At 46.7% G+C, this 13268-nt stretch overlaps 1 protein-coding gene and 1 long non-coding RNA gene across 2 annotated transcripts in view; one reads left to right on the forward strand and one right to left on the reverse strand.

Moving 5' to 3' along the window:
* LOC121056966 overlaps positions 1-13268 on the forward strand; it is a 62332-nt gene that overhangs the window by 19025 nt on the left and 30039 nt on the right. The gene's annotated exons all lie outside the window — the stretch shown is intronic.
* Positions 8376-10552, reverse strand: LOC121056967. Its single transcript, XR_005813581.1, has 3 exons — positions 10378-10552; positions 9681-9769; positions 8376-8892 (listed from the first exon to the last, which is right to left on the reverse strand). It is a non-coding gene; the product is annotated as an uncharacterized LOC121056967 (long non-coding RNA).

Below are 13268 nucleotides of genomic sequence, written 5' to 3' on the forward strand. Positions count from 1 at the left end.
TTGATTGTTCTGATTTCTTGTGCAGGGCATTTTAGAGGTAGAACTGCTTAGGAAAAGCTTCTGGGGAAAGGTCAAACCAGGCAGATGTGGTGCTGAACTCCTGGAAGATGGCACAAGTATGGTCTCTAAATTAAAGACATCTGTGTAATGACATCTCTCTGCATGCCCTGTTATCTGTTTGGTGTGCTTCTTGAGCAAAACTGTGCCTTTGGAGAATGTATTGAGAGAGAATGACAGAATGAGATATTGGCTATTGTTATGAAGTGGTCTCACCCCACTGCATGCACAAACGTGAGGGCATGGCCAAACTTTCTTAGAAATTGTAGCTGGTTCCTGAGAAATTATGAAAAAATTCATGAAGCTGTAAGAATCTTAGAAACCTCAGAAACCTAGTGAACAGTTAATAAACTCAAACCATGAAGTAAAGCTACACTTCTTTTTTTTTTTTCTCCTAGTGAGTGAGACAGTCTTTTCATGTAAGAATGAGAACTTGTCACCTCCAAAATTCATGGCTTTTAAATCTCTATTTTCATGAACCATGGATGCTTTTCATAAGCTATATGAATATTTCGCTTCTCCTTGGCATGCTGCTATGGACACTCTCCCTGTGTGCTCCCTGGTTCACCCACCTGCAGATCCCTCCCCTTTGGATGTTACACACAAAATGAGGCACCATTGCTGCTAACAGGAGCTCTCGGAGTTTAAAATCTCAAATGTGATGTAGTGTTCAACACGCTGCACAGGTTTTTAATTACCTCACAGTGATCAGCAGTCCAGAAAATCTCATCAAACCAATTAAAAAATGTGCACCTGGCTGAAGGCTGCTGCAGGCTCCAGGAGCTGCTTTAGTGCAAAGCCCTGTTTGTGCCACTGCACCGAGAACTTGCCCCAGCCTGGGCAGCTCCCACCGAAGGGAGGAGAAGCCTTCAGCTTTTTGCACTGTGCTCCTCTCTTGGGTGAGGAAGAAAGGCAAAGTGCTACAGGTATCAGGTCGTAAGGATGACTGCTTGACTGGATTTGTTTGTTGAAAGCATTTGCATTTCATTTGGCTATATTAAAATCCATTTAAAGCTGATAGTGGAGGTTATGATAAGATTAGGATTAAGATAATGATGGCTAGTGGATGACAAGCAGTATGGAAAAGAGAAACTGCTGCTTGTCACCGCCACCCTGGCACACTCATCTTTTGTCACTTTGTTTTCCCCAGGAGACAGTAAGACAGACACCATCCTCAAGCTTCACTGCTCCAATTCACGACTGCGAGCAAAGAGAAAGCAAAGATTTGGTGTGAAACAGAGCCGTGCTCAGGAACATCCACTTGTGTGGGGAGTGGCACCTGGTGTCATGTGTAATTACTTATCCTGCCTGGATCAAATGGATCATCATAAAATAAGTGCTGAGCTACGTGAACTCTCGCAGCTGGGGTGAAAGAGCAAGTACAGTTGTCAGGGTTTTTAACATACATTTCCTTGTCAATTTTGGAGGTTAATGGTTTAATCCTGTTAATGATTTTATCTATCTCAGTATTTTTTAACTCAAACAGTAATTGATTTGTGTTTACTCAAGCTGCTGTTATTATTAGCTACAGTAGTAATATTTCCTGTAAGAGCTCCCCTCTCTGGGCTGAGGCCCTAAACTGTGTGGGCTGTGGCTTTTCTGACTCCTGAATTGCTCCTGTAGTACAGTTTCTCAGAAAGTGATTTGACCCTGGAGCTTTGGTGTTAGTTTCCTATGTGACTTGTGTAGGTGCCCTGCTCACCTTGCGTGATCAACTGGAATGAACGTGGCACTTAATGAAAATCATTAACTAGAGCAGGCAAAGCGATACAGAGCTTTTTTGGCACTTTGTTGTTCAAGGAACTGAGCTCTGCTTTCTAGGTAGGAAAGGTACAGAAGGAATTGTGCCCAGGAGCACGTGCACGCTCCCACACCACCCACCAGCGTGTCTTAGCCCTCTCCTCACTTCATCCTAGTGACTGCAGTCCCAGAAATGTGTGGGGAAGGTTATTATTTGTTTTTCTTAGTGCAAGAATACAGCATGTGGGCTTTCAGTACTGCTGCAATCTGTTCAATAATAGCAGTAATGAAGAGGAGCACCTGTCTTGATGTTAAAGTGATCCTTTTGGTTCAGCTTTTTTTTTTTTTCCCCTCATTGTCCATCAAGCTGGGAGAAGGGCACTGCACAAGCTTTTGAGATGTCACAGCACTGCCTGTGGCTTTCATGTGGCTGCACAGCCACGCTGTCCTTGGAGAGACTTGGTGGCAGAGTTGGCGTCTCGTGCTGCTCCTGTGCAAAACCTGAAAAAAGAAATAGAGCAATAAAATGTAGAGGTGTTTAGGGAGCAGTCCAGACTGGGCCTGGGGGGAAGGCTACTTATTTGTTCTTACATTTCAACTCTTCTGCTGTGGAAGAGCAAGGGGAACAGGGAGGCTTTGGGCTTCCATGGGACACTGCCTTTGGTTGAGGGGCTTGTGAGTGGGGAAGTTGGCTGGGCTCTTCTGCTCACTGAGCTCCTCAGGGACTGGCGTGTCCCTGTCAGCGATCGACTGATTGCTTTGGCACGATGGTTGATTGCAATGCACTCCAGCCACCGAAGTCCTAAAAATCAGCTACTGATTTGTCTCTTTATCTTGAGTATTCCCAAGAAATGCCTTGTTTGTGGATTTCTGGCTCAGCTACTCTCTAAACATCATAAAGAAGTTAAATAAGGGGAGTGTTTTTGCTTGAATATAGTTTTCTTTATGGTGGATACAGAAAATCTGAAAGACTTTTTTTTTTTTTTTTCCCCTTTGCAAAGTGACATCTAATTTAATCTTTCCTGGAAGACCGTAGGTCACCTGTGGAGCTCTTTTATCTGAGTCATGAAGACAGGGAATCAGCTGTGCACAAACTGCTTTTTTCTCTCCCCTGGGCTACTTAAAACATTTTTTGAGCACGTGACTTCTGCTAACAGTCATATGTTTCTCCTGATGAAAAAGAGGTGTGGAACCGTCTTGGCTGAGGGGGTAGTTTTCTGAAGTCTTGATCTTCTTGGGACATTAAATCAAAACAAACCAAGAGGGCAGAGCTTTTCTCCTCTGGTTTGTGTGAGCCAAGAAATTAGATGAGAGAGCTCTTAACTGTGGCTGTTCTCCTTCCCCTCTTCTCCCCCTCTTTTCCATTTGCCTTGCTTTAGACTTCTTGCCTGCTTGCCTAAGAGGAACTAGCTGGCCCCACAATGCCAATTCCTCCACACGTACCACAGCACTTCCCAGAGCTGATGTGTGTCCCCAGATAGTGTCAGAGGATGTTGGCAGTGGTGTGTCCCGCTCCGGCGTTTGTGAACTGGTGTACTTGGTGTCAGTGGGAAGCTGTGCACACCCAGTGCCATGTGGGTGTTGTGCAGTGGGACGTGGGTGTGTCACGCCTCTGCCGGGTCCTGAGTTGCCAACACTGTGTGCCCCACAAGCCCTGGGTAAAGAAGTGCTGGGATGCAATCAAGCAACATCTCCGGATTGTGTTTATGGAAATAAAAAGCAGCTGGGGAGTTGGTAACTGAGATGGAGGAGGCTGAGACGTACAGACGTGCCCCAGCTGCTGGGCTGCTTTCTCAGCGCAGGGGCAGGAACACTGCAGGGTCCTTTGTTCTGAGAGACCAAGCTGAGCCAAATCAGAGCATCAGAAGCCAGCTGGTGTTTAGTGCTCCCATGTTTTAAATGCCCCTTGCAGCCTTACAACATACTTTCCTCAGTGTATTCACCACTCGGATCCATGTCCACAGAAACGGACCCAGAGCAAAACATTGCCGAGTAAAACAGGAAATACCAGGAGATTTCATTGCTGCTTTAAGAAGTACCTGTTCCTCCTCAGGCTTTCTTGTCATGCAACCTACCTGCTCTGTGCCACCTCGGGTGGCTTTTGGGAACATGCTGACTTCTAAAAACACCCGGCGTGGCTGCGGCAGCGAGGGGAGCATGGCAGTGCCTTTGAGCCCTGCTCGGGGTGGTGTTTGGGGACCCCTTGGCTCCCGCTTGCTGGTGGGGTCCCAGGCAGGTCCCCAGCTCGGGGGGCTCGCTCTGTCCCTGTTGCTGCCCTTCTGTAAAGCAGGATGGCCATCAAGTGGCTGATGCTGGGACTGGCACAGGAGCTTTTCATCCCAAACTGTTCCAGATGTGAAATTCCAGTCCTGCTCTGCAGTCAGAAGTGTCAGGCTGGCGAAGGGTGCTTCGTCTCTGATCACTGGGTCAATCAGAAATTAATATTGCTGTCCCCACTGTCCCCACTAAGGGTGAGAGTCCTAGCTGAGCATTTTTCTGCTTGGGGCAGCCTTTAATCAGAGGCTGTGCATGGCATCAGGCACAGATGTATTGCAGGGACCGCGATGGGGCTGTGAGGTAGCAGGTGAGCGAAGGGGAGAGCCTGCAGGTGGCTTTGTAGCAGATACCTGCTGCTGAAGAGAAGCTTAGTATTAGAGCAATAATTACTTCAAATTAGTGTATGCATCTTCTTCAACACCCCCCCCCACACTCACTCTGGGAATGCAGCACAACACCCAAATTGCAAGAGCACAAGGAGAAACTTTGGTTGGGTCATGTATGTTTTGGAGCAGAAGCAACTTTGATGGACAACTTTTGTACTTTCTTTTGTGTCGATAGGACTACTGACTCTGGCTGTATTAGGATTGGTTCCCTGTTTGGGGTTCAGAGGCTGTTGTTTCTTCCTATTGTTTTTGTTTTCAATAAGATGTAGGAACTTCTGGATTGCAAAGATTAGAAATAATAATTGTTTAGGCTTTTGTTTCTGTGTTTGTGCAGTGTTGAGCATAATGTGATTGTGTGCCAGGCCTAGTGGAACTACTCCTGCGACAGAGATTAGTTAGGAAGTTGTACAAGCTTTTTCTGACACCTGTAAGCAAGCATCATTCCACTAACATGCTTTTCATACTTCTGGCCCTTTTGAAAAAGGAGGAAAGAAATTAATCCCTTGCAAGCCTATTTCTAGAAAAGAAATGAAAAGCATGTGTCCCAGCTGGTTTCATCTGTAAGTGCTTTCATATCTTACCCAGCTCCGTTTTGAAGCCCATCCACAGTACAAACTGCAGAAAACATCAGGAGCTGCCAGAGTGCCTGGGTGGTGGCAACAAAAGCCTGGGATGAGGGAGAGTGATTCCCTGCCCTGGGAATGGGAATGGGAGGCAGAGCAAGCTCATGGAGAGGAGAGGAAGGGGTAAAGGCAGCTCTGCTCAGGAATGAGCTTTCGAGCACCTGGTTTGGATGCAGCCTGTTGATGTTCCTGCTTTCAAAATTCCCCCAGCACTAAGACGGAAAGTGAATCTGAGGCTGTGTTGTAACTTTATTGTCCTTGTAAATTTATGGCCCTGGGGAAGATCAGAGAAGCCTCCCATAGCAAAGACTTTCCATCTTCTCATCTGTGAAGAAATCTGCTGAAACTGGGCCTCCCCCCTCCACTTTTCTGTGATGCACTGATAACAATTTGAAAGGGAGCGGGTGCTGATTGCTTACAACTCTCTGCATTTGGGTTTCTCATATTTGAACTGAAGAAAGCCTAAAACCTCAGATCTGAATTATTTCAACCTTTCATAGGATAAAGAGACATTGGGCTGGCAGCCAGCCTTCATTGTACACAACTGAAGGGTAAGGAAATGCCTGGTTTTGTTGTGGAAGTAGAAAAAACTTGGGGAAGGTCTCGTTCCTGACTTATCTAACCACACAGTTCTTGGAGCTTTTGCAGGGAAGGCTTTTTCAAGTTGTTTTTTTTTTTTAATTATTATTATTATTATTATTATTTTTTAAGAGTTTGGGAAAAGACAGGTGCCTTCTGTGGTTCAGTCTCATTATCTGTTTAATTTCTTTTCCACTAGATAGACCATCAGGGAAAATCCGACTCAATTTAAGGACAATCATTGATTCACATCCTAAGTTGGAAGGGACCCGCAAAGGACCATGGAGTCCACCTCCTGGCTCCACACACAACCACCCAAAAACCACCCCCTGTGTCTGAGAGCACTGTCCAAACGCTTCTTGACCTCCAGCAGGCTCAGTGCTATGACCATGTCCCTGGGGAGCCTCTCCCAGTGCCCGACCACCTCTGGGTGCAGAACCTTTCCCTAACCCCCAGCCTGACCCTCCCCTGTCCCAGCTCCATGCCGTTCCCTCAGGTCCTGTTGCTGTCCCCAGACAGCAGAGCTCAGCGCCTGCCCCTTGTGAGGAAATTAAAAACGCTGAAGCAAATAAAAGGATTAGTGATTTGTGTTGGCAAGAAAGTGCTGTGTAAAAATACCATGGTAATCCAAATCGTACTGCTGCCTTTGGTTTCTGGATTAAAATCTAATCTATTAGCTTGCTATTTAAGAGGAAGTACTTGGACCTGTACAAGTGGGCACCAGCACTATGACGTGTGGAAGCCTTTAGGGAAAGGTGCAGGGGTTGTTCTTTTTGCTTTTTAACCAGGAGTGCATGTCCTGTTGACAGTCGAACCAGGTAAATGCAGTGAGCAGAACTCCTAACCAGGTGCTCTGAAGCCTGTGAGCGGCAGGAGAGGCTCACACAGCAGTGCCCAGCCCCTGGGATGCAGAGGGCTTGGGGCAGCATCTCAGTGCCACCGCCCCAGGGTGTGTGACAGTCTCCCCATCTGTATCCTGACGTTTCTGCCCAGACGTTTCCCCTGGTCCTGTGTTTCCTTCCCCAGCTGTCTCTGTTGCTCCAGGCACCCCACCTCTTGGCTCAAGTGCTGTGAGTGTGTGTTTTTGCTTGTTCTCTCCCCACTGCTTCAGGTCTGTAAGCAATGACAGCAGGGGGGGTGTTCCTGTGGCACCCCAAGTTTGTTTTTTTTGGGATACAGCTGGTCGGGGGATGCAGCCATGCTCTGGTGCTGCCCATTGCATCCTGCATTGTGTCTGGGGACCGGGGTACGTGAACGCTGCAGACAGCCACAGGCATCCAACGGAGCACTGTGAAAGGGGCAGTATCTGCTCCACATTAGTATTAATGACACCTTTGGGTGCTAATCGTTTCTCAGAAAGGCACTGCCTCCTCTCAGGGTGATGAATGTTGAGCCAGAGGCTGTGATGTCTGAACCAGGCTGAGCTCCGAAGATGTGGGTTACAGACGATTCCAATTGAGACAAATTTGCTAATGTCTCAATCTATTTCCTTGCTAGCCCCAGGCACTGTAAACATCCTGATCCTCCGCAAAAGGGTGTGTGGATGAGTAAGGAGATCTGTGTGAGACAGCAGAGTACCCAGGCATGGGGTTCCAGGGGCAGAGGGTGCCCTGCAGCTCTGCCATTGCTCCCACTGCCATCCTGGTGCCACTCATGCGCTGTCTGTGGTTGTGGGACTGTGTGTGGCAGCAGAGCTGTGTGTCCAGTTTGCTCCATCTTAGACTGCTCCCATGAGAAAAGGGACTGGTGTTAGCAACTCCAACTCCTTGTGAATGCGCTTTTTTTTTTTTTTTTTTTAAATATACATCTTAAAAACAAGTCAGCCAGTTCAAGTTTGCCCTCTGGGCTTTTCCAGGCTTACGAGAAAACCACTAGTGAGCAATGCTTAAAATCAAAATCCTGTGGGTAAGAACACAGTGTTCTCACATGAACACCCCGGTACTTGGCTGCTAGGAGAGCTGCAGCAAAATGTTAGGTGAAATGCATACGTAGATCTCACAATGGTCTCTCCAGCCCCACTTTTTCCCCACCTATCTACTAAATGTCTTTGTCACTCAGCAGCTTAGCATCCTTTTTCACCACGTAATGAATATATTCATAATAAACCAGGCTTGCAGTGTTATCCCAGCCTCCCTGCATCTGGCCATCTCTTGCTGCTGTGCCAGCAATTAGCCTAACTATAAATTCTGGGATAAAGGTTTTATGGTATTTGTTTGTACAGCACTTCCACTGTGGGGCAGGGGTTCAGAGTTTAACATCATTGCACTGTAGGAGTATGCAGTGTATTTAGAAAAACGTTATAGGAAATACAGATCTGAAACTGAGATGTTACTCTATATACCCTACAGCAGTGGTGGCTGTGACCATGTGTGGCTCTGCTGATGAGAGTTTATTTGCTCGACTTGGCTTCGCAAGAATTTAGGAAGAAAAAAGTTAATGAAGATCACCGTGTTACTTAGCAGACCAGAATGTTGTTATAGGAAACAACTTCAAAAGTGTGAAGGGACCAAGCTTTGCCTCTGGAAAAAGAGCTAGGAGAGCATTTCCCTGTGTTGCTGGTGACTTGTGAGGTGACTGCACGGTGTCAATGGTGCCTGAGAGCCAAATGCATGTTACTCCCCCTCTAGCAGCTTTGTCCTCCTGCCACCTGCCTGGGTGCAAGGCCATTTGTCTGGGCTTTGAAGCCTCTTCTAAAAGCTCAAATGTGGTACGATGATCCTAAACAAATGTAACACGTTTTAAAATAATCAGGCAATAACTTGGAGCAGAAAGTTCTTGAAAGAGGCAACTTTACTGCACCAGGATGGGTAATTGTGGACTCTAAATGAATGGCATCTGCAGTACTGCTGGCCTCTACCCAAGGAGCTGATGTCCCCTGCAGCAATAGGGGGCAGAAATGGAAGTTGGGAGACGTGTTGGAGACAGAGTTTCAGCAAGGAAAATACTTCAAGTATGGATAAATCTGAAACTCCCTCTGTTCTGAGCAGCGTGTGGCTTCTTCCTCTGCTGTGCTGAGCGCTTCATTTTGCACAATGAACTCTTCCCTTTGTTCCTCACTCGTGGGCTCCAGCCTTGGGTGACCACTGCAAGCAGCTCCAGCCGTGCAGCTTCTGCCCTGCTCATCTGCCCCAAGCTCTGTGGTTTTCTCCTCTTTCCCATGGCAAATGTGAAGCTCTTAATTCCAATGTCGTTACCTCTTCCTGGTTTTCCATAAAAACAAAACCAACTTCCTGAAATGACAGAGAAGTGGCAGCCGATTATCAGATTCAGCAAGTCAAGATCTTCTGTGTACATTTGCAGATACTATCACATCAACAGTATTTGTTTACTCTCGCTGCTTTATCACATCAAAACATTGTTTTCCTTTCTGTTCATATTATTTAAAAGCAAACTGGAAGAACAAGCTGTATTTATGCTGAGGTAATCACGTTAACTTTCTGGCTAAGCAAAGGAAGGTGCAGCACGAAGGCTGCTGGCACCTCTCCAGTGTGCTCTGTCTGCTTGGAGCAACTCCTGCAGCTGCTCCTTTACTGCAGGGTTTCTGCAGTGTTGCTGGGACCAGTGATCCTCTAGCTCCTTCAGGAGGCGAGGGACAATGAATCTGTTTGAAACTGGCTTTGCTTAATCTCTTTTGGCTTTGTTTTCTCCCCCAACCCTATAGTGAAGATGGGAACCCATCGGAAAAAAGAAAGTGATGTCTGTTTTGCAGTGGTTGGGCCTTACAGCTGTTTGTCTTTGGCAAAATTTCATGCATGTGGCAGACCTAGGCCTGGTTGGCAGCACAGGATTTACAAATCTGCCGGCACCAGCAGGGGGTTGTCCTTGGGGGAGCGCCGCAGCAGGGCCCTGCAGAGGAAGGTCCCCAGCAGTGCAGAGCAGGCAGCCGAGAGCCCGGTGGCTGTGACCTGGGGCTTGCTGAGCCAGGGTCTTTAACTCTTTGCAACAAAACCACTCCAGCTTGTGATCCTCAGCTCTAGATTTGTTCTCGGTGGCTGTAAAGGCATTATTTCATGATCACCTGAAGGCAGTGCATTGTGCTACCGTGCTCCTCTTGCGTTCTGTGCATCCCTTGCTCTGTGGTCTCCAAGTCTTCATGAGTTCATTTACCTTTGCAAGGGGCAGGAAGAGAAGGACTTTGTGCTATTTGTTTCACAGAATGGTGAGGAAAAATCTGTATTTGTTCCCGAGCAACGTATGAGACTATGAGTCACAGAGAAGGAAGACCTTTTGCTTTGAAACTATTTCCTGGATTTTTTTTTTTCCTGCTTAGCCTTCTAAAAAAAAAATCTTAGATAGTATTTGCAGACAATAATCTGGGCATGAGCATGGAGTAGATAACTCAACAATCAAACCCGCAGGAAACCGGATACGGTCTGACATGAAAGCACATATCCTATTTGTGAATGAAGACAAGGGAAATGGGGACTCTGGGGCTCTGGTTCAGTTCCTGATGGAAATGTGTAAGTTGTCAGTGTTCTGCTGTAGTTTTGTGGTGTGAATTTTGGTGGTTTCTGGGACTGAACAAACTTCAGGGTAGGTTAAATGAACCTTGTCTATAGTTTGGATGTTTCACAACTACTTTTAATTATTTCAGGAGATGCTAGACTACACTGGGGGAGGCCCGCGGAGACTCTAGGGTGCACTGGGAGACCTCTGGGTGCAGTGAGGTTCCTGGGAGGCCTCATGGGCATCCTAGAGCTACCTGTGGGGCCTACCTTCTCCTGTTGTGATTGCCATTTTATGGGAGCCTTAGGTGGAGTGGGTATTGGGTTAGGGTCTTAATTAGGGTTAGGATTTGGAGAGAGAGAAAGTGGAGAGTCCTGTTGTGAGTGGGGTTGTGTGAGGGAAGTTGAGGGCTACCAAAAGGCTTCCATTGTGATCACTGTTTCATGGGAGAATTTTGCGAGGTAGGTGTTGGGTCATAATTAGGGTTAAGGTTTGGAGGGGGAGAAAGTGCAATCTTGGGCGATACTGAATTGTGAGCTGCCTGAAGTCGCTCATTTGCCATGTTTTCTTTGAAACTTAAATCTCTTCTGTACAGAACAGTTGGCAAGGCTTTGACTAAAAAATGCTAGCAAGAATGACAGCAACAAGGAAAATATGTGGTGAGTGAGTGAGTGTCCTGAGGGATCTGAGCTGTAGTTTGCCAGTGTCTGACTGCCTTATGGAGGAAAAACATCTCTGCAGATTGAAATGTTTCAGAAAGGTGAAAGCCACTGTCACAGGATGTTGTGTGAGTCCTCAGAGGGCTGTAGTTATGGCAAACGGAGGAAGGGAAAAAAAAAGTGTGTCCTCAGCAAGAGTCAGACTTTGGTGTGAAAAGGTCGACTGAGAACATCAGGATAAATAGATCTAAGCCACTTTCTTGTTGGGCACGAAAGAAAAGCTGTGCCCAAACAAGGAAGCCTTTGGTTGCAATAAATAAAGTGTTGCTTCATGTAGCTGTCAATTTTACTTGAGAAGCTAGGGTCTCTCATGAGCCAGTGAGCTGTTGCAGTGTGCCTCCCATGCACATGGGAAGAACTAAAGCCTCTCGTGTGTTCTGGTCTCAGTCTGATGGTGGCTCCTCACAGGTTCACCCTTGCTTTTTCTATTCTTCTCCGTGATCCTTTTTGTGCCGTGTCAATGGGATCTGGAGGTGGCACCTGGAGCAGGACAGGTTCCTGCAGAGCAAAGGGGTCCTGTGGGAGTTCCAGTGCCCAGCATCAGCCCTGGTCTTTGTCCTCCTCCTCTTCCGTTTGTGTACCAGAAAGGCATTCATCAGTAAGTGGTGGCTTAGTGTCCCTTGCTGGGAAAAGAAAAGCTGTTGGATGGGTCATTTTGGGGTGAGTTAGCTATAACATTTTGCCTGGAGCTAATGCTTGAGTGAAGGAAGAGGCGATTCACCTGGTGTTTGCTGGGGGTAGGAAAAAGCTCATCTTACAGTGAAACAACTGCCTTGTGCAGCTTCTATACTTCTGCTCAGCCTGAAGTAGGTTGTGCTCTCCACTGTTTCATGCTCTGACAGGTCATGTCAATAAAAATACTGTTTAAATATTTCCTCTGAATGCTTAAAAAAAATTAAAAAATGGCAATCTGTTTGCCAGATCAACTTTTCAAATAAAACACATATCCTTAATGCAGGTCATGCATGTGATACTTCAGCCAGATTTAATTAGTTACAATCAAGTCATGAAGAATGAAATTCTACTTCACTGAATTGAACGCATTCCATTTTAACTGCAGAGACTCCTACTTTATCCATGTTATGCACAAACCCAAACTTCTCTGCTGTTTAAATGTTTCCTTTTATAGTAGTGAAGTTGGGCTTGGAGGTGCTTCCCCGTTGTGGTAGCTGTGTATTCACTGGCTCATGTGTGCACTAATGCTTGGGAGCCTGGCCTAAAAACAGAAAGTAAAAACGCCTGTTTCAGGATCCCCTTCTCCTGGTTAACCACGGCAGAGGGTGAACTTCAAGGAGATAATGTTGTGTGGGGATTTTTCGCTTACTCTGAGTGCAAGACTCTCTTGACAGATGGTGTAAACCAGCCACTATCAACTAGGAAACGAGCCTTACTCATTGCTTGCTTCCTTGTAAACAATGTCCTTATGTTATAGGCATTAAAAAAATCAGAGTAGTTTCCCTGACATCGGTGCAAGAATCTTGTTTAAAAGTAGATGTAAAGATTAACCTTTCATGGGAATAAATATCATCTGCCAAAGCTGCTGATGTGAGACGTCCTCAGCCAGTGGTCTTGAAAGAAGATGGGAGAAGCAGAAATCTTAGATCTTAAAAACTGCTGTTTATGTGATGCTTTCAATAGTTTTACTTTCAAGTTGATGGTTAAAGGGGGATTGGATTCCCCTTGCTGGGTGGCGGACTGCATTATAGAAGCTCCCTGAGGTCCGTCTGGGGAGCAGCATCTGGCCACACAGCACGTTACCTGAGGACCCACCTCACTTTGGATCTTCTCTGGTGTGCCCTGTCCAAGAGGCACAGGTGGCCGCAGAGTGGCCTCACAGCCTGCCTGGCATGTGTGGATGTAGTCATGAGTCTTGTAGTACTGTTTGAGTAAGCAGCTGTGCTGGTTCACGCTGGGGGGTGACCTGCTGGTGGCAGCTCCACAAGAGCTGTGGGTTGTAAGGGATCCCAAACTGAATGGGACTGTGGTAACTAGCTTGGTTACTTCAGTGGGATCTCAGCTGGAGCATGGTGTCCTGTTTCATGAGTTTGTTGAAGGAAGATCTCCATATTCCAAGTTATTAAGTCATGGCCTTGCTCTAGAGACAGCTCTGTTGGCACAGTTGCATCACCTATGAAACAAGGGCAATCTTTTGCTGGGATTCCCATCTTTTAGCTGATGGTACAGAGATCTGCTCTGATGCTTCAGAAACAGTGTTGGCATCTACACAGCTGTTACAAGGTCCTTTTCCACCACGAGCTCATGTGTCTCCACAGCTGGAAGGGAGACCCCAACACCAGCTTTGTCATGGTAGGAGAGCTGAGGGTGTGTGTGGCACAGAGCACACCACAGAGGGAAACCTGGTGCAAAAGGAGTTTCTTCTTTGATTTTCTGCCTGGCCTGGAATGATGGATCTGAGCTGCCATGAGCCTTCTTGCAGACAG

The sequence above is a fragment of the Cygnus olor genome, chromosome 18, assembly GCF_009769625.2.
Source record: "Cygnus olor isolate bCygOlo1 chromosome 18, bCygOlo1.pri.v2, whole genome shotgun sequence".
NCBI lineage: Eukaryota > Metazoa > Chordata > Aves > Anseriformes > Anatidae > Cygnus > Cygnus olor.